Source organism: Scyliorhinus torazame, chromosome 21 (assembly GCF_047496885.1).
Source record: "Scyliorhinus torazame isolate Kashiwa2021f chromosome 21, sScyTor2.1, whole genome shotgun sequence".
NCBI lineage: Eukaryota > Metazoa > Chordata > Chondrichthyes > Carcharhiniformes > Scyliorhinidae > Scyliorhinus > Scyliorhinus torazame.
Genome location: NC_092727.1, coordinates 111,263,279 through 111,287,407, shown reverse-complemented (window position 1 = coordinate 111,287,407; position 24,129 = coordinate 111,263,279). Strand labels below are relative to the sequence as shown.

General features: G+C 48.5%; 1 long non-coding RNA gene across 2 annotated transcripts in view; it reads left to right on the top strand.

Annotated features, from left to right (window-relative positions):
* The first annotated feature begins 616 nt into the window (after positions 1 to 616).
* Positions 617 to 24,129, top strand: part of LOC140398499 (uncharacterized) — a 189,522-nt gene continuing 166,009 nt past the window's right edge. For both annotated transcript variants that reach the window (XR_011937500.1, XR_011937499.1), the window contains exons 1-2: positions 617 to 703; positions 1,981 to 2,127. This is a non-coding gene — a long non-coding RNA (uncharacterized lncRNA). The remainder of the gene's footprint in view (positions 704 to 1,980; positions 2,128 to 24,129) is intronic.

The following is a 24,129-nucleotide window of genomic DNA, read 5'->3' as shown; positions in this document are numbered from 1 at the left end:
GGGGGGTGGGGCGCGGGGGGGAGGGGGGGAAAGGGAGGCATGGGAGGTGGTTGGGGAAGGTGGCACTATTTGTGTAAGCCATGTTGGCTGGGGTTTGTGCCCGATGGGGTTTGTTGGGTATATTATGGAGATGTCGGCTTAAGTAGGGTGTTCTTTCCAAGGGCTGGTGCAGACTTGATGGGCCGAATGGCCTCCTTCAGCACCATAAATTCTATGAGCGGCGCGCGGTCAACAAAAATGCAGCTGAGGAACCAGAGAATCCTGCCTCTGATAATGCCGCAGTGAGGGAAACGGTATCTGGAACCTGAGTGAACAGTGTATTTCCTCATTCACATTAAAGCATAAACAAAATTTGAAAATGTAGAGCCCAAGAAGGAAGTGTAAACTTGAGTGGATGAATTCAATGTCAAATCAGATGCAGGAAGCAAAATAAAACTAGGGGATAGAAAGAGTCAATTAAGGGAAATAAAATGAGACAGACAGGAAAAGTTATAGTTAAAAAGATTTGCTGCATTTTACCTTTTTACAATCTCAAAAAAAACCTTGAAGGAATAAAATGTCACTTTTGAGAATCATTGACAGTAATTCCTAACGAATGCATCGTTAAAAGAATCTCTGACAATACAGGCTCATATCGGCATGTGTGGGTCTCAAGTCACTCTAAAACAGGTTCAGTGCTTCAGGCCAGCTCAAACTTTCTATGGTGAGTTAAATGTATTTCCCAACGGTTCGCCAGACAACAGGATGCCATTTTCGGGAAGCTAATGGGGGAACAGAATATCTTGCTCAGCAACCTTTGCATTTCTCCTTTTAACTGTGTATCCGCTGCCCCTCGCCTGACGTTGCTGTTACATTTGTGCAAAGATCGAATGTGTAATCCTCTCTATCATTTCGACGACAGGTTATGGGCCAGTATGCTAGGCAGGACTTGATCTATACTGCTCAACGTGCACTGCTCACGTGCACTGTGTCCGTGTTGAGCTCACAAGCCCTGCTTGAGCTGTAAGCAGCAAAATGTGTAATCCACTCAAGAAAAGCAGTCAAAGAGGGAGCTTCACAAATGATTCTGTTAACAGGAGCGTAACGGAAGCAGCCTGTAATGATTCTGAGGGTTTTCCATTTCAATTCACTGGTGTGCAGTGACTGCACTGTAAAAGCCAATTCCACTCACTGGTATTCTCATCAGTTTCCGTGGCTTGGAGTGAAGCTCTTTGAACATTAATGATCGCTTGTAGTTTTTAAAGTATGCACAATGTCAATTGTAAACAGGAGCATTTTCCAGAATTTAACTAGCTTTATGTCCTACTTCCGCTGCCCCCTCCCCCCCTCACACCACCCGCTCCCATGTTCCAACTCTGAATCCACAGCTTTCCTCCGTCCTGTACCAACGGCTACTGACAGCTCAGTGGATGTGGAGTTCAGTTGCACTTGGCCCACCTACCAGGCAGCTCTCCAGAGCCATGTGTGGAGGTTTCCTCTGATCAGTTTACTCTCTTCCCTGGAGGAGATGCACAGAACTCAATCTGTATGGCTAAGAACATGAGACACCATTAACATTATGGGGCGACAGGTCACTTGACTGTTACTTGACTCCCTCGCAATTAAGACACACAAACACTTTAGTGTAATATTCTATTGTCTATGTGGAAATACAGCAATCCTGGTAAACTGCTGTTTGCTCATTTTCAGTTTAATTATTGCTTTTAGTCATGTGATGAGTTCACATATTTTATTTCCTGTCATATGGCATGCAAAGTTAATCCCGATACAGCTGTAACAGTGATTACTGGCAATAATAGAAGATATAAATTCAAGTAAAGTTCACAAAAGTCTCCAGGCTACAAGCAAATCCCAATACTCTAATAAATTAATATGCCATACTCCTGTTCCTTAACCTTTAATGTATGTTGTGAAGTGACTCTGTAACTTACTGCAAAATGGATTGTAATATCCTCGACCTCCATTATATTGTTCATGCAGGATATCGTCATTTCCCACCAACCAGTCTACCTCCAATACTGTGGATATTCCATGATGCTGCTAATCCTCTGCTTAACCTACCTCATATCTACAGCATTAATCTTACAGAGAGCCACGAGCGAGTATATGACAACCAAAGATTATAAGGTTAGAAGTTACTCTGTGTGATATTACACCATGCCTTATTTTAAGAGAGGCACAAATCATTTATTTTAAATGGATTAACGCTTCCGGTAGATTCATAAATAGAGGAATGTATGATTAATGTAGGAATTTCTTACATATATTGTATTATATGTATCTGGTACAGCAATGGTTAAAAGCCTGGGTTAGGGTGCGTATGTGTTTGCTGCAGTAATGTTTTTAGAAAATCCTGATTTAACAGAGGCTAAAGAAGGTGCAATTAAGATGTCTTAAAAGTAAGATCATAATTCATTCCCACCATGTATATTGCTTACCTAAATAGGGCTAATGGAATTTTATTTATAGAAAGAAGATGAGGGTGTAGATAATTCGAGACATTCTGCAGGATTCTCCGTCGGCAGAATCTTCCACTTCACCGGCAGCGCACCCACGCCCGCGGGTTTCCCAACGGCGCGGGGTGGCTACAATGGGAAACCCCATTGGCCGGCTGCGGGAACGGAGAATCCCACCTAGGTGGAGGTGCGCCATGCCGGAAAATGGGGCTGGCGGGATGAAGAATCCTATTCCTTGTGTTTAGCCTTATTAAGATGGTCATAACCTAGTTAATGGGATAAAGATAATACAGTTAATGGGAGGGGGCCAGGTCTGTACCAAGTCTCTAGCAGGCAGGCAAAGTTAGTTTAGATTTGGCTGTGAATAGAACAGCAACTTCTGAAAAGGCTGTCAGGTTAAACAATAGGCTGATATAGACAAGAATCGTCAGGCTGCTTCCGACCGGATTTTCTCTTTCTCCAATCAGCCTTTGAAATGGAAATTCAAGTGTACAGCATGTAACCCTGTGTTTGCTAACTGTATTTAAAGTGGTTTGACTTGTGATGTGTTTTGCTTGATTGGAGGTAAAGAAGGTAGCAGTTAGGAGTTAAAGTGTTTCATTTTAATGTTAAGCATTGTTTAATTGGTAATTGTAAGCTTTACTTCTTTGTGCTGTTAAAGGTAGTTTAATACTGTGTTGGTGATAAAGTTTGTTTTAATATACCATACCCCTATTTGTGCGTGGAGCCACACCTGGGGAGAAGTGTCCTTTCCTTACCATTTTACAAGTTTCTCTCTGGTACCGAGCAAACATTGGGGTCTGGTTTGGGATCGTAATAAAGGGCATATTAATATGTCCGCCTGCACATTTTGGAAAGAGTAATTACCAATGTTTAAAAGTACAAATAGCAGAGGGTGATTTCACAGCTATTTGGCGACCAAATATTGGGCTGGTGGACAGTTAAAATGCTCTGCTACTTATCCATCCTGGGGCCGCCAATATCCTGCCATTTGCAGCCTCCCACCCATCCCCCAAAGCTGACAGGATCCTTCGTTGCATAGACCTGCTGGCCCCTGATGACCTCAACAGGACCCAGCTGAAATTTAATACAAATCTGCTCTAACTGTCTCACCTGGCTAAGATGCCACAGAGCAGGGTTCGCCCCAGAAGAAGCCAAAACAAGTTAAACATTTTTCTCCTCTCTTTGGGACCAGGAGGAACAGGAGCACACTTCTGAATCGTAAAGTAAAGCTCTGGATGCCTTCTCACTTCCCAAATGCAGGACCCCCCCCCCCCCCCCCCCCCGGATGCCTTCCCACTTCCCAAATGCGGGACCCGCCCCCCCCCGATGTGCAAGCAGAACTGAATCCCAATACTGTGTGATGCCGTTGGTCAACAGCCGTCCATTTCTCCACAGGCCAACAGTTGGTTCCAACAAACCTCCTGCTGCTGATTTTGGGGAAAGGAATGGACAGGCAGCCTGTTTTCAGGTTTAACGTTTCTCTTACAAATCCGTCACAATTAGTTTATAGTGTGTTCACTGGTTTATATTTTGCACAGTGATCCGCATTGACTGGATTGTGCAGGCAGTCTTGGCTGCCATTGTCAGAGGGTGTGTCAGAGAGAGTCTGCTGTGGCTTCCTGACAGTGTTAAATTGGGTGGCAAATTGGGCTGGATTTTCGGAGCAGATCTGCAGTGCTGCTCTCTGCTACCTCAAACAGGGTAGTTCCTGATCACGCCCCTCCTTGGCTGGGATTTTCCTGTCCCACCAGTGACAGCCATTGTCACAGGATGGGATGGGAGAGTGGCCAAAAGTCAACGGGCGGAATTTTCCTACTTCTTTTTCAAAATGTTGTCTCCGGTGGGAAAAGCAGCGGGCAACCCGGCAGCTGCCTTGCTGGGTTTTCCTGCCGTGTTTTTAAAAACTTTGAAAAGAAAGTGAAGAGGCAGGCTCTCTACATGAATTCCATATATGGGGTATGATACAGAGTGGAGGCCCGCCAAGTATGTGTTAATATGTTATAATGGGGTTCCCATCATTGCATGGCGGGAAGCCCATTACATCACTGAGATGGTGGCGGGAATAATCAAGTGGGGAAGTCCCAAAACGGGATTCTCTGTCCCTATCGCCATTCCCGCCTGCTGGAAATGAGTGGAAAATCTACCCTCCCAACTTGATTTTCGGCTGGACTCCACATTTTCCTGTCCATCCCGTTTCGATGATGCCTGCTGCTGGAGGGGCAGGAAAACCCTGTCCTTTGTCCCAGTAACTTCCTTCATCCTTCTGAAAACTCTGCATTCCTCCAATTCTGGCCTCTTGTGCACCTTGCACTTTCATCACCATGGCGGCCATGGCATAAACCCTCTCGGTACTAGGATGTGGAATTCCTGCCACAAACCTCTACATCTCTCCACCTCTCTGCTTTAAGATGCTTCTTAAAAGCTACTTCAACAAAATATTGTCAGTTGTCCTAAAGGCTCTTTCTGCCCCCGGCCTGGTTCCAACTCAGAGCCTTTTTGAAGAAGGCCAGGGTCGGGTGGCAAGTTGCAGGTCGCCAACAGAATGAATTAAGGGATCTGCTGATGCCCCTCTCCTGCACTGACTGTCAGTAGACAGGCCCCATCAGTGGCTGAAATGCAGTCAGTGAGGAGAACCAGCCTCTGGCAGCACTTTTTGGGCCAGTGGTCCCCTGGACCTTTTAACTCACCGCATCCCTGTAGCCACTAACTTGCGATTTCTACACCTGCTGGAGGGGTTACTTCTCCAGGAGGATGGCACGGCACCGATGGCCTCCTTTTCTCTCATTTTTGAGTCGTGTTCAGGGGACATCTCAGGATGGAGGCAGCCTGTCTCTCCATTTTTAACTGCAATCGGGGTCTCCCTCCTCGGGCGTGGATCTGCTGCTATATCATTGCCGGAGGGCCTCCTATTACCCCTCCAGCCTCAAGAGTCCACCTAATTGGATGGCGAGTGCACCTTCTGACCATTAGTTGACTCATCATTGAAAAATCAAGTTGGATGTCAACTTCTGAGGTGGCGCAGGATTGGGACCAGGAAATCACCCTGACCGCAGAAATTCCAGCCCCTTGTGTTTGTCTATGTTCCTGTGGAGTATCTTGGGACAATTTGCAACAATAAAGGTGCTATTTAAATGCAAATTCCCGTTGATAGCCTTTGCTAATGAATGCACTGTGCTGGATTCTCTGACTTGAAGACTAAGTGCAGACTCCGGCGTGGGAACGGTGGTGTTTTACGCCCGAACAAACGGTGCCAACGCTTCACCGAACCTCCGTCCGGTGGGGGGGCCAGCAGGCACACAGTGTAAAGCCCCCAGCTGTACCTGCGGATACGGCCGGAGAATTGCCGGGTCTGTGGCTACGCATGCGCACGATGCTCGGCCTCCAACAGCCGCGCTGTGCAACATGGCGCCGGCCACGTGTGGACCCGGCCTGCCACATACTGTCCCAGTAACCCCCCTCGCCACCCCCGGACAACCCCCCCCCACCAGTGCCCCAGCCCACACCAAAGCCCCCCCTGCCCGTGGAACAGCTCCCCCCCGACTGTGGCGCCGTTGGACTCAGTCCACAGCCGCCATGCCAGGTTCACGAAAATTTAAAGGACAAGTGTTCCACGCCGTCGGTAACTCGGCCCATTGGGGACGGAGCATCGGGGGAGGGCCTCAGCTGACGTCCTGAGGCTGTCCCGACGGCGGGCGGCGGGCGTACTCTGCAAGTATGCCATTTTTGAGGGGGCGGAGCATTGCAAAAACAGTGCCGCCCCGATTGCGGCGCAAACGGTGATTCTCCGGCTGATCGACGATCGCTGTTTTGGCGTCGGCGACCGGGGAATTCTGCCTATTTTGGCTGGGGAGGTGGCATTGATGGTGGTGAATCCATATTTCAATGCACCAGAAGGAGATGAAAACTATATACTATAGTCCATGAGACAAACTGCAGAAAGTCTCTTATCCTGTGCAGGGCCTGGGAAAGTGGGGTACTGAGAGGTGCGGGGTGTAGGGTGGGTGTGGGGGTTGGTGGAGTCAGTCTTCACGTTTAGTACCACAGAAGATATACTGGACATTTCTCAAAATTATCTTTTGAATTTAAACCAGCATTTAAATAAGTTGAAATTTTCACTGTGTCCTAAGGTAGACATAAATATGATGACATGCTGTGTTTATGTACTAGAGGCTTGAGAATCTTGGTTCTCCTCAAAATAAATATAAGAAACTAAAAACTGGGATTGATCGAAAGCAGGGTAATGACCCACGACCACCCGGTTTATTACTCTTGCAAAGTCTGGGAATGAAATCCCTATTTATCACGAGGAGGCTGATAAAGAAATGTTTTGCAAATCTCTACACCATCCATGATCATCCCAGATTTCATGGTGTATGGCACAATTTGTGTGACAGCTTCTGTGGGGAGGGAACAATCCAGTTCTTGAGTTAAGGCCTTACTGAATTTCTGTACCATGTATCGTTCTCCTCTGAAAAATTCAGCAATTCAATCTACATTTTTCCTGAGATGTCTGATTGGCAAATCCTGAGGATACTGTTCGTAACATAAGAAAGAGTGAGGCAAATGCTATCGCTCGTTCCCCTCCTGAACAGACAATGTGAGAGATGATTCCACCAACCCCATCGGGCATGGCATTGCAAGCTTAAGTGGAATTTCATTTTTGGATTATAATTAAATGAAAATGAGATGAAAATCGCTTATTGTCACAAGTCGGCTTCAAATGAAGTTACCGTGAAAAGCCCCTAGTCGCCACATTCCAGCACCTGTTCGGGGAGGCAGTTACGGGAACATCTTTGACTTCAGTGAAGCTTCTTTCTCTTCATTTTAGGCATTTTCACCTTCTTCTGACACTTGCCATGCCTGTTTGACACACAGCAAAGTAAATAAAGCCTTCAATTGTGTTGCTAAATTCGGCACAAATTTAGGATAATAAATGATCAATCTTAAAAACGACCTTAACTGTGTCACATTTTTAGGACGTGGTGCCTGTAAGATTGCTGACATTTTCTTTGTTTTATTCGTGTAAACCGTCTTTGTCAATGATATGACCCAGGTATTTATGGCTGACTTGAAGAAGTCACACTGTTCCCTCTTAATTCTAAGGTATGGATCTATAGCCGTTACAGGGTAGCTCCCAAATTCTTCAAGTGTTACTGTTGACTTGAACCGGTGATGTAATCGAAATAACATTGCGCTCCAATCAATTCACTTAGAATTTGATCCATGGATCTTTGAATAAGAGCAGGTGCAGATGTTATTCCAAAAGGAAGCCTTCCGTAATGTAACAGACCTTTGAGCGTTACGATGGTGAGTAGTGATTCGGCAGCTACACTCATCTGCAGGTATGCCTGTGAAAGATCAATTTGACTGAATTTCTGTCCTTCAGCGAGTCCAGCAAACAAGTCTTCAATCAACGGCAGTGGATAATGATCTACACAAAAATCTGGGTTAATAGTAATTTTAAAAATCTCCATAAATAGGGGCTGGTTTAGCACAGTGGGCTAAATAGCTGGCTTGTAATGCAGAACAATGCCAGCAGCGCAGGTTCAATTCCTGTACTGGCCTCCCCGAACAGGCGCCGGAATGTGGCGACTAGGGGCTTTTCACAGTAACTTCATTGAAGCCTACTTGTGACAATAAGTGATTATTATTATTATTGTTAAATTCTCACTGAGCTATCCCATTTTAATACAGGAACAATTGGTGTCGCCCAATTGCTTGTAGCAACAGGTTCAATTACTCCTGTCCTTACTAATCTTTATAGTTCTTCTTCAACTTTAAGCCTAATGGCATATGATATGGTTCTAGCTTTGAGACATTTGGGTATGCTGTCTGGCTTGATTTTTAAAAAAAATTAGAGTGCCCAATTTATTCTTTTTCCAATTAAGGGGCAATTTAGCGTGGCCAATCCGCCTACCCTGCACATCTTTGGGTTGTGGGGGCGAAACCCACGCAAACACGGGGAGAATGTGCAAACTCCACACGGACAGTGACCCAGAGCCGGGATCGAACCTGTGGCCTTGGTGCCGTGAGGCAGCAGTGCTAACCACTGCGCCACCGTGCTGCCCAACCTGGCTTGATTTTTAGGTGGCATCTCAACTCAAGTCATAGAACCTAGTGAATCTTCAAACACCTTCTCATTCTTCTCCAGAAGTTGTTCTTTGGATCCACTAATTGATTGACTGTTTCCCAATCAAGTCTAATCTTAGCCAACCGTGCTCTGCCAAATAGAACAGGAAACTTTCCATGGACAAAATGATGAGGCAACTTTGTTGTCTATGCATTCGCTTAAACTTTCACCATAAAGCATATGGATATGCCCAAAAACGTTGTTGATCTCCCTGCATTGACAAGACACCTGGCCTAAGCTCTTGCAGCAGTTCAGTTTCACTGTCTTTTGAGTGATCTTGAGCTTCATCCACTAACTTGTCGACAAGACTAGATTGTTTACTTGTGTTGTTCTTCTTGCACTTTCTTGGGGTAGAAGAGGTTTTCTGAGCCCTGTCATGCAGCTAATGAACACATAGAATAGGACACGACCAATGAGCAGTCAGGACACTCAGGGGTGGTATCTCACTATAAAAGGGATGAGGCACTCACACCCCGCCTCTTTCCACAGAGTGAGACAGGGTGTATCCTCAGCATCACACCCCAGCACGTGGCTTGGAGCAAGGCTGGTTCAGTTAGACTGAGTTACTACATTTAGATTAGCAGGGAGTCGAACTCATTGAGAACTGTGCTAATAGTTTAATGAAACACATTGAACTCTCTTCAAAGTCTGGAGCATCTTTTACTCAAAACTGCATCAAGTGGCAGCTTGTGTTATTCCAAATTACATAACACAACATGATACCAGGGGCAAAATTCTCCGGTATCGGCGCGATGTCCGCCGACCGGCGCCAGAAACGGCGCAAATCAGTCGGGCATCGCGCCGCCCCAAAGGTGCGGAATCCTCTGCATCTTGGGGGGCCCAGCCCTAACCTTGAGGGGCTCGGCCCGCGCCGGACTGATTTCCGCCCCGCCAGCTGGCGGTAAAGGCCTTTGGTGCCCCGCCAGCTGGTGCGGAAATGACATTGCTGGGCGGCGCATGCGCGGGAGCGTTAGCGGCTGCTCACGGTATCCCCGCGCATGCGCTGTCGAGGGAGTCTCTTCTGCCTCCACCATGGTGGAGACCATGGCGAAGGCGGAAGGAAAAGAGTGCCCTCACGGCACAGGCCCGCCCATGGATCGGTGGGCCCCGATCGCGGGCCAGGCCACTGTGGGGGCACCCCCCGGGGCCAGATCGCCCCGCACCCCCCCACCCGGACCCCGGAGCCTGCCTGCGCCGCCTTGTCCCGCCGGTAAGAGAGGTGGTTTAATCCAGGCCGGCGGACAGGCATCCTAGCAGCGGGATTTCGGCCCATCCGGGCCGGAGAATCGCAGGGGGGGGGGGCCCGCCAACCGGCGCGGCGCGATTCCCGCCCCCGCCGAATCTCCGGTGCCGGAGAATTCAGCAACTGGCGGGGGCGGGATTCGCGCCAGCCCCCGGCGATTCTCCCACCCGGTGGGGGGGTCGGAGAATCTCGCCCCAGGAGTCTGTTCAATCTAGTTAGTTCAACTCAGCAAGATCCGTGACGACCAGCGAATGTATACCGGCACAATGGAAAAGATTCAGGCTCCTCACCAGCTCAGGACCTCCGGCAATCTCAGTGCCAACTGGCAGACATTCAAACAGAAATTTCAGCTTTACGTCGAAGCATCAGACCTCAATGGTGCGTCTGATGCACGGAAGGTAGCTCTTCTCCTCACCACAGCGGGTGATCACACCTGGGAAATATTCAACTCCTTTAACTTCACCGAAGATCAGGACAAGACAAAGTTTCAGACCATCCTGGACAAGTTTGACAGCCACTGTGAGGTGGACACCAACAAAATCTTCCAGCGCTACATATTCAAGCAGCGATTGCAAGGTAAAGACAAATCCTTCACCTTATATTGAACTAAACTTAGACTGCTAGCGCAATCCTGCAACTTCGGTGATATCACTGACTCCATGATCAGAGACCAAATCGTTTTTGGAGTTCACTCTGATCCTCTGAGAGAGCAGTTACTGAAGATCAAGCATATGACCCTGTCAGTCGCGATTGAAACATGCACAGTGCATGAGCACAATAAAAATCGCTATTCCCAGTACAAAACGGCAGATAATGATCGCCTCCCTCGAGGCGGAGAGTGTGCAGGCCATCACCCGGATGCAGCGCCTCAACATTGACGAAAGCAGCCATTTCGTGCGTTTTTCCCGGGGCCCGACGCATGCGCGATGTGAACGGGATAATGAAGCGGCCAAAACCTGCACTGCGTAGGTGCAGACGTCTGAGAACCGCACTGTGCATGTGCAACGAAGCACGGAGCGTCAGGACGCCGACATCATGACGTGTTCGAACTGCGGCACCGCCCATTTAAAGAAACACTGACCTGCAAGAGGCAGACGCTGTTGAAACTGCGGGAAGGCAGGCCACTATGCAGCCCTGTGCAGATCTGCACCACCAGTCAGGAGCCAGCGCTCCCAATTCCGACGACAGCGCATCCGGAGTGTGCAACAACGCCTACAGGATTCGGATCCCGGCAGTGCAACGGATCCAGATGATGAATGCCTGGACAACGCCTACCATGTGGGCATTATTACAATGTGTGAATATGCCACACCAGACACATCGCAAGTCCAATCCATCCAAGCTGTGGATTCCGAGGACGAATGGCGAGCAGTGATGAAGGTCAACCACTGCCCCATCCAGTTCAAGCTGGGCACAGGTGCCTCTGCCAACCTCCTCTCACAGGCAGGCTTCAGATGCATTAAGAAGCCCCCCACGGTCCTTCCAGCTGCCTGCAAGCTCCTGGATTACAATGGGAATGCCATCACGGCACTGGGATCCTGCCATCTGCACGGATCCAACCGGCACACACAGGCACGGTTACGCTTTGAAATTGCATCCCTACTAGGTGCGCACGCCTGTAAGCAGCTGAACCTCATTCAAAGGGTTTACACCACGACATCCTCCCATGTGGATCTTCAGGCCGACATCGACAACATCATCGCCCAAATTCCAGATGCGTTCAACGGGATGGGCACGCTGCAGTATCGATACAAGATTCTGCTACGACCTGATGCCAAGCCAGTGGTCCACGCATCACGACGAGTCCCTGCTCCACTGAGAGAGCGCCTGAAAGCACAGCTCAAGGATCTTCAGCAAAAAGGCATCATGTCCAAGGTCACCGAACCGACTGACTGGGTCAGCTCGATGGTGTGCATAAAGAAGCCTTCGGGGGAACTGCGCATCTGCATTGATCCCAAGGATCTCAATAAGAATATCATGTGGGAGCACTACCCCATCCCGAAGCACAAAGAACTCACGAGTGAGATGGCACAAGCACGCTTTTTTCACCAAATTGGTGCATCACAGGGATTTTGGCAAATCCGGCTGGAAGAGTCCAGCAGAAGGCTCTGCACCTTCAACACGCCTTTTGGCAGATACTGCTACAATCGCATGCCATTTGGCATCATCTCGGCATCGGAGATATTCTATCGCATCATGCAGCAGATGATGGAAGGCATTGAAGGGGTTTGTGTGTACGTGGACGACATCATCATATGGTCCACGACCCCTGAAAAACATGTGTCCCATCTCCAGAAGGTATTCTGCCATGTACAAGCCAACGGCCTAAAGTTAAACAGGTCCTAAATGTTGTTTTGGCACATCGACGCTCAAGTTCCTAGGCGACCAGATCTCACAGCATGGTGTGCGCCCGGGCACAGACAAAATCAAGACCATCGAGGCGATGAAGGTCCCTGAGGACAAAAAGGCGGTGCTGCGCTTCTTGGGTATGGTCAATTTTCTGGGCAAGTTCATTCCAAACATGGCCACACACACCACGGCCCTACGCAACCTGGTGAAAAAGTCAACTGCCTTTGAGTGGAAGGCAGCACACCAGACAGAGTGGCTGGATCTGAAAGCCAAGCTCACCACTGCACCAGTCATAGCATTCTTCGACCCGGACCGGGAGACAAAGATATCCACAGATGCGAGTCAGGATGGCATCGGTGCGGTGTTGTTTCAATGAGATGACACATCACCCTGGGCACCAGTAGCCTACGCATCAAGGGCGATGACGCCCACTGAAACCAGACGTGCACAGATTGAGAAGGAGTGCTTGAGTCTTCTCACCGGTATCCTCAAATTTCATGATTATGTCTACGGCCTGCCGACATTCACTGTCGAGACGGATCATAAGCCTCTGGTCCACATCATCCACAAGGACCTGAACGACATGACGCCTCGGTTGTAGAGAATCCTGCTTAAACTTAGGGGATATGACTTCAACTTGGTGTACACACCTGGCAAGAAGCTCATCATCGCTGATACATTGTCTTGCTCCATCACCTCACCCAGTAAGCCGCTGGAGATCATCCAGCCCATTGAATCGCAGGTGCAGCTGTGTGCTAGCACTCTCCCGGTGACGGATGAGAAGGTAGTTCTCATCCATGATGAGACAGCCAAAGACCCCCTCTTGCAGCGCGTCATCCACAACCTCACCAATGGCTGGCAGAAAGGGCAGTGCCCAAATTTTACAATGTGAAGGATGACCTGACGGTGATTGATGGTATCCTCCTCAAGCTGGACAGGACTGTCATTCCGCTCAGTCTCCAGAGCTTGGTGCTGTGCCAGATTCATGAGGGACACCTGGGCATCGAGAAGTGCAGACGCAGAGCCCGACAAGCTATCTACTGGCCCGGCATCAGCCAGGACATTACAAACATGGTCCTGAACTGTGCTACCTGTCAGCGGTTCCAGCCAGCGCAGAGCAAGGAAACGCTCCAACAGCATGACATAGTGACCTCTCCGTGGTCCAAGGTTGGCATCGACCTCTTTCATGCGAATGGTCACGACTACGTATTGATCATCGACTATTTCTCGAATTACCCTGAGGTGCTGAAGCTCCCGGACCTCACCTCTCGGACCGTCATCAAAGCCTGTAAGGAGACGTTCTCAAGGCATCCCAATCATCGTCATGAGCGACAATGGCCCGTGCTTTAACAGTCGGGAATGGACCACATTTGCCAGGTCATACAATTTCCAGCATGTCACCTCCAGTCCGCACTATCCGCAGTCCAATGGAAAAGTCGAGAAAGGGGTGCACATTGTGAAACAGCTCATCTGCAAGGCCGCAGACTCTGCTTCTGACATACACCTTACACTGCTCGTGTACAGGGCGACTCCATTGTCCACTGGCATGTCGCTGGCTCAACTCCTGTTGAACAGGGACCTGCGGACGACGCTTCCAGCCGTACACCTGCCCAACCTGGATCACCTCCCGGTGCTGCAGACGATGCAGCAGCTCAGAAACCGTCAAAAGCAGGGCTATGATGCCCGTGCCACCGATCTGGTCATGCTATCCCTGGCAGACACTGTCAGTATCAAGATACCAGATGGTAGGTGGTCTGCCCCTGCTGTCGTTGTTCGACAGGCCGCGCCCCGCTCTTATGTTGTACGTATGGCTGATGGCTCCATCGTGCAAAGGAATTGATGGGCACTGCGCAAAGTTGCCTGCCCGCAACCACTTTCTCCTTCATTTCCATATGTTGAATTGCCACCTCCTGGTACCTCGCACCACGAGGCTACCAGTCAGGTTACCATCTCGCCTGTCAAGGCGCCGTCATTCCCTCCACCACCTCTCCGGCGGTCGACCAGGATCAGAGACGCAAGTCTCAGAGACTGGACTTGTGAATGTTTGTTTTGTTTGCTCTGTTCTGTTGTCCTCCATCAGTCACGTTAGACAGACTCGTTCACATGTAAATACATTCACATACGCCAACAAAACATTAAAAAAGGGGAGATGTCATGATATGCAAACATGCAACTAATGAACACATAGAATAGGACACGACCAATGAGCAGTCAGGACACTCAGGGGTGGTATCTCACTATAAAAGGGATGAGAACTCACACCCCGTCTCTTTCCACAGACGAACATCTACAGAGTGAGACAGGGTGTATCCTCAGCATCACACCCCAGCACGTGGCTTAGAGCAAGGCTGGTTCAGTTAGACTGAGTTACTACATTTAGATTAGCAGAGAGTCAAACTCATTGAGAACTGTGCTAATAGTTCAATAAAACACATTGAACTCACTTCAAAGTCTGGAGCATCTTTTACTCTAAACTGCATCAAGTGGCAGCTTGTGTTATTCCAAATTACATAACACCACAGACCCAACATGCTTTGACAATGCGGCCCTTCTTACCACCGTTTTTGCATGTATTTAATTTATTCAGCATTCCCCTGCTGAGTGTCCAACCTGTGTACAATGGTGACACTTTTATGCACATTTACAGCCTTGTTCCTTGAGGCATCCATTTTGAGGATCTTTGCTCCAACCCCTCCCTGTGAAGCTCCTCTCATTGCGAGCTCCATCGATGTGACAACTTCCACAGCAGCTTTCAGTGTTAAATCACTTATAGTAAGCAACTTCCCCATAATAGCTTCACTGAGGAACCCCCAAACCTGGCCGCCTCGAAGAGTGTCATCTGGTGTTGTACCAAATCTACAATATCTAGCTAATCTTCTTAATGATGCTAGAAACTGCAAAATGATTTCACCCTCTTCCTGCCTACAGCGGTGGAATCGGAACCTTTCTGCTCAATAACCATTTAGGGGAGAAATGTCCCAATTAAATTTTCATGAATTCACTGAGGGCCTTGTCTCCCGGTTTTGCTGGGTGAACAAGATTCTGTAGCAGCATAAACATTTTATGGATAAATGAGCTGAGACGTGTTGTGACCTTTAGGTTCCCCGGTGTCTGATTAGCTTTTTAAAAATAATTGGAATCGTTTTTCATATAAATTCCATTTTTCATCAAATGCGTCCATGCTGCCCGTTTTTCCAGCCATTTTTGGATCATGGCTCCTAGAGTCTACACTTTTTCCTTCCCGACTGTGTTGGAAAATATGGCATAAACAATCTCTTGAACAAGCAACTGCGAAACAATTATGGAAATCTTTCCCTTTTATGCCTGCGAATATTTCAACTTTTCGACCGAGTAGTGGCCCGTGCAGGGCCGGCAGATTTCGAAATCCCTGTTCCCCACAGATCATGTAGCTGAATTCACCACATGTGCGGTCCTGCAGCCTAGACTCCATTCACTTCAGTGCAAGCTAGTCTTCCCCTGTCAGTCGGTCTTCCCATTCACAGTTTCGGTGAAAAACCTTTGTTAAACTGTTACATCGGCGGCAGTGCTTCACTTGACGTCTGCGTGTGTGTTTGTGAGTCTGGCCCAGAGAATATTCCATCGCTCCCAATGCCGTCCCACAATTAGTTGACAAAACTCTTCTTTCCAGCCATTTTTCTGCCCCAATCCTCATCGCCAGTTTTCTCTCCTTTTATATTTCTTTGTTGCCTCAAAAAGAAAAGTTTTGGAGGTGCCCGCACTCTGGATTCTTGTTAAACACCACAAGAGGTTTATCAAAGATGTTACTCATATAATCAAGATGGTGATCTGCCCAAAGCCTGGACTAATACTCTGCTGATGTCACTGCACATCGCGTGATGCAGAACCAGCAAGAATATATTCCCAGATACATAACACTATGTTATTCAACCATTATGCAGCAATCATTTGATCTTCCACCCTGTGAGGTTACTAATAAAGTAGAATACAATTGCACCCCTTGTACAAAACAATTATATTGAAAGATATCATGCACTCAGGCAGGAGAAAGTCTTCAACTTCTTGTAGCCACGTAAAATGGCTGCGTTCCGATTAATCTGGCCAAAACCCAGTTTGAAATGGCTAACCCGAAAGACTGCTGGGAAAAGCAGCTAACAAGACACAAGCAGGCAGCTGCAGACAGTATTGCATATTCAGCTCTGGGGAAGTTAGCCCAGATCGATACTCAGGGCTATCAACAGCCCATCAACCCAGGTATTTGCAGTTACATTCAGGACTGTTTGCAGCCCATCTAGCCAGACATCTGCAGTTAAATTGGCTATCCCCGGGAACAATTGCAACATATTAGCAATTGAATACCGGGCCAGACCTGTCGGCGCCTGCAGTGGCCGAACCAAAGACAGATGAACGACCACCCCCCGATCGAGGAATCGCCTCACCATTGGACACATCGACCCCAGGGATTGGGGACAAATCCAATCACTTGGGACTCAGGGTCAAGGGCCGCCCCGGGAGGCGGGAAGCCCCTGGGCCCTATAAAAGTGAGGGGCCAAGTTCAGATCTCTCTCTTTCTCCTCTTCACCTCCTCGAGACCTTCGCAAGAACAGCAACCGGCAACAGTAAGTTTGAATCCAGCGATCGCTATCCGGTAGAGACACCTAGCCACCGACCTGTAGCAGCCTTTTGAATCCCGCGGGCCAGATCTGATTGGACAAGCCATTCGTTTCCCTGACCTGGTGGGCTCTTCCTAAGTTAAGTATTGGCCAGTAGTGATAGGTTTATTATATAGAAAGTAGTATTAGGGTATTAATATTGCTTATTGTATATAATAAATGACCGTTGTTTTAATCCTTACTAAGCGGTGTGCTGTATTATTAATCCTAACCTGAACTTGAACCACGTGGCGGTATCATAAAGATACCTGGCGACTCGTGAGCAAAGGTGACGTAATCAGAGCCAATAGACTAAGGTTAAAAAGAGCAACATTCTACAGAATGGAAAAGGGGGCCGTAAGGGGCCTGGAAATAGGGAAAGCCCTGGGGCCCATGTTTTCTGTCCCTGGCCCTGAGGATATGCAGTTTCTCACTTTTTTCTCTGCTTTCTATAATGTACACAAGAAAACTTTCTCATTAATGTATCAGTGTCACTCACTGGGGAGGTTTGGGAATAGGTTAGTTCTCTTTGTCGATCCGAGCCGCCTGTCACCACAATGTTACTGAAGCTCAATTTAATCGCCAGTCAGGGTGGGCGACACTAATGCATCGTAAGTAGCTGCAACGGACCAGACTTCGCTAAAGCAGGGGATGTAATCCCATCTGACATTAGTTAAACTTGCCCTACACCCTTCAGCTGAAAGCATTTCCCTCCACTAAGTTGCTGAAGGTGCAAGCTGAGGCAAGGATATCTGGAACTTGAGTGAACAGGGCAACCAACCAACTATGTATCTCCTTAATCAGATTGAAGGATTGAGAAATACACTTCAGAAGAACTGAAAAGGAAACGTGGGAAGAAAGGAAATTGGATTATGAGAGTGAGAAAAATGACAACGTAAAAGTAAAACTTTTCAAACTTTTGAATGTGTCATTTTTAAACTCTCCAACGATTAGAGCTGAAAGAAGAAATGACTCGACACTTACAACAGCTAATTCTCAGTGTCAGAGAGGTTGAGACAATCATCATGTCATTAGAAGGGTACTTGTGCTTGAAGTGACAAGACGTTATTGTGGCTAGTTTAATATTTCAATTTCCACATGTCAATGCTGAGCCAAACAGCAAAAGATATTTTTGCAGAGTTAATGGCAGGACGGAGCAACTTGGACTGCATTTGTATGGTATTGATATTGTTAGGAAGTTGAAATGAAAAGTAAATGATCGGATTTTAACAAAACAGATGGGGTTTTAGATGCACTGAGAACTTGTGATATGCAGATTAGCCTAGTAGCAGGCTGAAACAGATAACTTGTGAAGCAAAATGGAAACGAGCAGTCTGGGGACCTAAATCATAGCCATGCCCAATTGAAAACCAAATCTCTCTTGGAAGACTCAAGCTGTTATGCAGAAAGAAAGCAGAAGTAGTCTGTCTGTCCTACACCCCCAAAAATGCCCCTACATTAACCCTCGCAATAACTCTTACCAACCTTTACAGATGCACCACAGAAAGCATCCTATCTGGCTGCATCACAGCCTGGTATAGCAACTGCCCGGCCCAGGACCGCAAGAAACTTCAGAGAGTCGTGAACACCGCCCAGACCATCACACGGACCTGCCTGCCATCCATTGACTCCATCTACACCTCCCACTGCCTGGGGAAAGCGGGCAGCATAATCAAAGACCCCTCCCGCCCGGCTTACTCACTCTTCCAACTTCTTCCATCAGCAGGAGATACAGAAGTCTGAGAACACGCACGAACAGACTCAAAAATAGCTTCTTCCCCGCTGTCACCAGACTCCTAAATGACCCTCTTATGGACTGACCTCATTAACACTACACCCCTGTATGCTTCATCCGATGCCGGTGCTTATGTAGTTACATTGTGTACCTTGTGTTTCCCTATTATGTATTTTCTTTTATTTCCTTTTCTTTTCATGGACTTAATGATCTGTTGAGCTGCTCACAGAAAAATACTTTTCACTGTACCTTGGTACACATGATAATAAACAAATCCAAATCCAAAATGCTGCTCTAACCGAGGAGAAAGGTTCCCAGAGGCTATCAGTCCTGTCTGGTAATTCTTTTCTGGATTTGGCTCATAAAACCTATGGGATGTTGTTTTTTGGGAATGTGTATTTTCTGAGTTTAGGAAAGTAGATAGATTAGGATTGTAGAGTAATTTAAACATACTGTCTGGGTAACCATTATTGTCGTTAATTGTAAATGTTGTTCTTTACTGTTGCCTTTGTTGTTGTGTGTTTCAAAGTTTAAAAAACATTTTGTTCTTTGAAAAATGCACAACAGACCTCCTTCCTCACCGGGTTTCATCTCTGTTCTCACACTTTGGGCGAAATTCTCCGGTATCGGCGCGATGTCCGCCGACCGGCGCCCAACACGGAGCAAATCAGTCGGGCATCGCGCCGCCCCAAAGGTGCGGAATCCTCCGCATCTTGGGGGGCCCAGACCCAACCTTGAGGGTCTAGGCCCGCGCCAGACTAATTTCCGCCCCATCAGCTGGCGGAAAAGGCCTTTGGTGCCCCGCCAGCTGGCGCGGAAATGACATCTCCGGGCGGCGCATGAGCGGGAGCGTTAGCGGCCGCTCACGGCATTCCCGCGCATGCGCAGTGGAGGGAGTCTCTTCCACCTCCGCCATGGTGGAGACCGTGGCGAAGGCGGAAGGAAAAGAGTGCCCCCACGGCACAGGCCCGCCCGCGGATCGGTGGGCCCCGACCGTGGGCCAGGCCACCGTGGGGGCACCCCCTGCGGCCAGATCGCCCCGCGCCCCCCCCAGGACCCCGGAGCCCGCCCGCGCCGCCAGTCCCGCCGATAAGGTAGGTGGTTTGATTCACGTTAGCGGGACTGGCATGATAGCAGCGGGACTTCGGCCCATCGCGGGGCGGAGAATCACGGGGGCGGGGGGGCTCGCCGAACGGCGCGGCGCGATTCCCGCCCCCACCGAATTTTCAGTGTCAGAGAATTTGGCAGCCGGCGGGGGCAGGATTCACGCCGCCCCCCGGCGATTTTCCGACCCGGCGGGGGGTCAGAGAATCCCGCCCCATGTGTTGATTAACTTTCAGTTAAAGATACAAAGATAGGTGGAGGGGTAGGTAGTATTGAGGAGGTGGGGAGGCTGCAGAAAGATTTAGACAGTTTAGGAGAGTGGTCCAAGAAATGGCTGATGAAATTCAACGTGGGCAAGTGCGAGGTCTTGCACTTTGGAAAAAAGAATAGAGGCATGGACTATTTTCTAAACGGTGACAAAATTCATAATGCTGAAGTGCAAAGGGACTTGGGAGTCCTAGTCCAGGATTCTCTAAAGGTAAACTTGCAGGTTGAGTCCGTAATTAAGAAAGCAAATGCAATGTTGGCATTTATCTCAAGAGGCTTGGAATATAAAAGCAGGGATGTACTTCTGGAGCTTTATAAAGCATTAGTTAGACCCCATTTAGAATACTGTGCGCAATTCTGGGCCCCACATCTCAGGAAGGACATACTGGCACTGGAGCGGGTCCAGCGGAGATTCACACGGATGATCCCAGGAATGGTAGGCCTAACATACGATGAACGTCTGAGGATCCTGGGATTATATTCATTGGAGTTTAGGAGGTTGAGGGGAGATCTAATAGAAACTTACAAGATAATGAATGGCTTAGAGAGGGTGGATGTAGGGAAGTTGTTTCCATTAGCAGGGGAGACTAGGACCCGGGGGCACAGCCTTAGAATAAAAGGGAGTCACTTTAGAACAGAGATGAGGAGAAATTTCTTCAGCCAGAGAGTGGTGGGTCTGTGGAATTCATTGCCACAGAGGGCGGTAGAGGCCGGGACGTTGAGTGTCTTTAAGACAGAAGTTGCTAAATTCTTGATTTCTCGAGGAATTAAGGGCTATGGAGAGAGAGCGGGTAATTGGAGTTGAAATCAGCCATGATTGAATGGTGGAGTGGACTCGATGGGCCGAATGGCCTTCCGCTCCTATGTCTTATGGTCTTATGGTCTTATGTTAGAAATTACAGGGTCAGACTGTACATATCTATTTATCAACCTGTACATTGCCTTGCAAGATATTAAAGAGGGCAACAGATGACTGTGCCCCTTTAAATGGTTAGTCTTTGTACCCTATGCCATTGTTCTGGAAGCTTCCAGAGTTTAGCACAATGTCTTGTGATGTACAAAGGATATTTCATGCCTTTGTTGGTATTAATACTGAGGTATTACCAGAAAATGATTGGTGGGGAACAGCATTGTGATAACCCCCACGAAGCCCATGAGGATACCTTGATTGATCTCCTCATGGACTCATGGAATATGAGCTTCCCTGCTAGTGGGCAGAGGCCCACCCTCATTAGACTATCGTGTCAAGGCCAGCCTGGACAAGTACCGGTATTTTGATTGTCCCAACGGGCCTGCGTTGTGTAAATAGTTCGCTGCTGTGGGCAGATGTCGTGATATTAATTAAAACCTACATTCTCCTTACCACTGGCTTCCTGGATCTTAATTTTGGTGATGAGGTGCAAGAAAAATTCAAACACAAATTCTGGATGTCCCAGCTGCTCTGGAAGATTGTCGTACAGCAACAAGTGGAACTAACGTTTGAAAATGCCGCTTTATGGGAAATTGGTGGCATTTGACGCAGACCTGGAAGATTGGGCTCAGTATGCAGAGCCAGATGAGGGCAATGGCACCTTGGGAGAGGACTGACAGAAGGTAATCCTCCTGACAACCTGTGGGGTCCCAACCTTCAGCATTATAAAAAGTCTCACATATCCAGCTGCTGCAGATTAACAATCGCTTGATGAATTAATTGCACTGGTGGCCAACCATTCAAAACCATCAGTAATTATGCAATGGTACCAATTCAACACTGCTGCTCGAACTCAGGGGGAGTCAGTAATGGATTTCTTGACTCGACTCCGACAGCTAGCTGAGTATTGTGAGTTTGGGCTATCCCTTTCAAAGATGCTGAGGGATCGGCTAGTGTGCGGCATCAACAGCATGGCCACATAGAGGAAGCTGCTGGCGAAGCCTGTGTTGGATTTAAAAAGGGCCATTGAGCTAACGCAATCCCGCGAAAATGCGGGAAAGGGGTGCAGGAATCCAAGGACTAAAGTGTCCATAATGTCACTCGACCTCCATTCCGGACTCCAGCGGTATCCCAGGGCAGTGCGAAAATGTCACCTCCAGTGACAACCAAGGATTCAACACCGCATCTCAATATTCCGGAGCCGTCCCAAATTAGCGGGACACCTCCCCTGAGGACGAGGGGCAGTTCCAGCAACATTGCCATGCTTGTGGCCGTAGAATACTTGGCAATCAAGGCCGCCAGATTCGGCAGAGGGTGCAGTCGATGACAGTCGATGAGGTTGCCCAGAGTCAGGGTTTTGCCCATGGCCCCCCTGAGGAGGTCAAGATGATGCAAACGAACCGCATCACGCCCCCGAAGATGGCACCGATTCAGATCAAACTGCAGGTGAATGGACACACCCCAGTGATGGAGATGGACACAGGGGCCGTCATGGCCATTGTTGGTCAGCAGGCCTTCCACCGACTCTGCACAGGAATTCTGTCACTAAGCCTGTGCAACACCAAGGCCAGATTGGCGACGTACACTGAATATCATAGGTATCGGTGACTCCGGTAAGCCAAGGGCAACAAGCTGTCATACCTTTGGTCATGGTGCAAGGGCCAGGACCTAACCTGTTGGAGTGTGATTGGCTGCAAGTACACCACTTCGATTGGCAGCAGATTTTCCGGATGGGCACCGGAAACCTATATGGGGACCACGGGAAATATCCAGAAGTATTCCATGAGGACCAAGTGAGGTAAAGGAATCCAAGGCACTCATCTATGTGGATCCAGAGGCCCAGTCCAGGTACTTCAGGGCAGGGCCAGTTCCTTACATCTTGCTCACCAAGGTGGATTTTGCGTTAAGCACCTGGAAGGTTTGGGCATCATATGCCCTGCGCGATTTGCAAGTGGGCCGCACCTGTGATCCCGGTCATGAAGCCGGACAAGTCTGTGCACCTCTGTCGTGATTCTAAATGAACTTTAAACAGGGCATCCCACCTGGAATGTTGCCCTATGCTTTGCATGGGGAACTTGTATGCGAAGCTGGCTGTAGCATGATTGTTCGCCAAACTGCATATGATCCATGCATATCTGCAGTTAGAATTAAATGCCGCATCATGGAAGTATGTGACTAAAAATACCCACAGGGGCAGTTCGAATACACTCACCTCCCCTTCGGGGTCTCTTCAGCCCGTATAATTTTTCAAACGTTAATGGAGGCATTCTTCTACCCAAATTGGCGGTGTATTTAGATGATGTGCTGTTCATGGGGGCCACTGAAAAGGAGCACATGGACAATTTAGGGGAGATCCTCAGATCATTTTCCCAGGCAGGCGTCTGCCTGAAGAGAGGCAAGTGTGTCCTCCAAGCAAAGATTTTGACATACGTGGGGTATAGTGTGGGTAAGGATGGCTTGCATCCTGTGGAGGAGAAGGTTCAGGCCGTAAAAGGGGCCCTGACAACACAAAATGCCACAGAATTATGGATGAAGGCACTGCAACTTTAAACTTAATGGACACTGTGCCGGTAACAGCCAGTACAAATATGCATGTGGACACAGAAAGATCCCTCATTAGTGAAGCTCAGCCACATGTTACTGCCTGGTGAATTACAGGACCCCCCCCCCAGCAGCCAGGATCTGATCCTACAGGACCTTCAAAAATGAAAATGCTGGCATGAGGTCATGTGTGGCAGTCGGGGATTGATGAAGACATTGAGCGAGTTGTGCAAAGGTGCCCTGTGTGTCAAGAGCACCAGAGGCTCACCCCTGAGAATGGTCAGGGTAGGGCTACATTCGGACTTCGCTGGACCTTGCATCGGATCCATATTTCTAATCCTTCTGGATTCTCTGGTTGCACGACGTATATAGGTAGGGCTCCACCATACTGAAGACCACCATTGAGTAATTAAGGTGCTCATTTAGCACCCTCTGGATTCTGGTCACTGATAACGGCACCCAGTTCACGAGCGAGGGGTTCTGCCCATACACACGTATAAACAGAATCAGAAACTTCCGAAACGCCCGGAACTACCCGTCATCCAACGACTTGACCGAAAAGGTGGTCCAAACATTTAAGAGGGGAATGCAGAAGCATGCAGAATTGGCAAGATTTCATTTCAACTATAGGACCACGCCGTATGTCACAACAGGGGTTGCACCGCTGGGACTGTTGATGGGCCAACGCCTCAGAACCCGATTAAGCCTGGCTTTTCCAAATCTCGGCAGGAAAGTAGAGCTGCAGCAAGAACGGCATGGT